We start from the raw sequence: 2,255 nt of genomic DNA, 5'->3' as shown, positions 1-2,255 counted from the left end.
AAGAGAGACAGCATAGCGACGGTTTTGGCTGACAGTCATCCTGTACTACCCTTGTTACTAGCGAAATGGTATAGGCCGGCTGTCTGAGCAACTGGTGGTTTTAATGGCGGAACAAACAGGACATTAAAGATTACCAAAATAGCCATTCTCACTTTGAAACTAAGGATCTTGAAAATCGTTTTAGATTACGGAACGCCCAGCTCTCTCATGTACCCATGTTTCAAATTTCAGCGCGATCGGATGAACAATACTCGAGTTATAAGCGCACACACAGACAGACAGACGGAACGGATTAAGATATACACACACATTAGTGTATATATATATATATATATATATATATATATATATATATATATATATATATATACACACTCATACACACACTCATACACACATACATGCGTATAATCTATGAATGTGTGTGTGTGTTATTGTTTATTTGACATAATATATGCTATTATAGTGACATTCCCCTGTAATACAAATATCTTCATGTTTCTCGGTGCCTTTAAATTGCGACTGAAATGTAAACAAGCTTTCCTTGTCATTTCCTTGCAAGATTACAAGCTCTAAATCAGACGTCTTCAAGTCGAAGATCTTATTTTGGAACAATGGCATACTGACCACTCAGCATTCAACAGATGCGTAGTTCGAATCCTGTGTATGGACGCCTGGGGAAGACCATTAGAAAAGTTTTAATCCATTTTTTCGGTAACTATGAAGGCCATGAAAAAAATACAAACCGCATTCCAATCTATGCAGCTGTCTCCACATGTGTGCCATTTTTCACGCGAATCCACCCAGCCATTTGGCCGTGAACCTCAAGACAAGAACGAATACAACGATCGCCCATGCCCAATTTATGTTATAGATGTACGACGGGCCGAGACTATAGTAGAAAACACTTGATATATATATATATATATATATATATATATATATATATATATACATATATATATATATATATATATATATATATATATATATATATATATATATATTAGGGAATAAAATCCAAAACTTACAGGGAAAAATTCAATTTAGCAAAACTAAATCAAATTTCCCAATATTGAATTTTAGAATAAGGATTTTATGATATATTTATGATATATTATGATATATTTTCTAGAGGGTATGAATTACATTCTTCATTATTGAATTATTTAATAGGGTGGTGTTGCTTGGTCACTCACTCATGCACACACACACTCAAACATACTCACACACACACACGCGCACACCTATACATAAATACTTACTCACTCACTCCCAACCTTTTCACAGTAGTTCCCAACAGCGGTTCCCAACCCTTTTATCTAAATGAGCTTTCTCCCGGACCCCTTTTAACATGCTCATCCTTATGTATGTATGTATGTATGTATGTATGTATGTATGTATGAATATATATATATATGAAATTTTGAATTTAGTTCACGGACACCAGTACTACCTTTGCGAACCACCAGGGGTCTGTGGACCCCAGGTTAGGAGCCACTACTCTAGTTGGTCTTATATATAGGATACAATCGACTGTGGAATATCCATCTACATCATCAACCGGCAGGAAGGCAAGGGTAAAAAAAAAAACACTGCATTTTGAGACTAAAATGGTCATCTTCATGATATCTGCATTTTAGTCCTTCTTGTACAACATTCTTGTACACATTTTGTCCTAAATAAAACAAGCAGCATTCCAAATTCGACCCAGGAAACGATTCCAGAAATCAGTTATGGGCTGCTTTTTCGAAATCCATAATTATATTATCAGGTCTCTCATTCTGCAGTAATTCATTTATTTTGGCAAAAAGTCTACTATATGTGTCTTGACTTTTGTCAGCGAGCAATGCGAACAATCGTGGGGCATTAAAATCATCAGGGGAGTAACTGAGATTTTGCCGATCTTAATCACGCCAACACCACTGCCGCCAACTTTTTTCTTGGCTTAAGAAACAGATTAATTAATGAATAATTAATTAATTAAGGCGGCGAGCTGTCAGAAGCGTTAGCACACCGGATGAAATGCCTAGCGGTATTTCGTCTGCCGTTACGTTCCGAGTTCAAATTCCGTCGAGGTCGACTTTGCCTTTCATCCTTTCGGGGTCGATTAAATAAGTACCAGTTAATCACTGGAGTCGATGTAATCGACTTAATCCCCTTGTCTGTCCTTGTTTGTCCCCTCTATGTTTAGTCCCCTGTGGGTAATAAAGAAATAAATTAATGAATAATTAAATTTTAGTTACGGCCGAGAA

The sequence above is a fragment of the Octopus bimaculoides genome, chromosome 24, assembly GCF_046866305.1.
Source record: "Octopus bimaculoides isolate indiv1 chromosome 24, ASM4686630v1, whole genome shotgun sequence".
NCBI classification, from domain to species: domain Eukaryota; kingdom Metazoa; phylum Mollusca; class Cephalopoda; order Octopoda; family Octopodidae; genus Octopus; species Octopus bimaculoides.
This window is presented reverse-complemented; position numbering follows the sequence as displayed.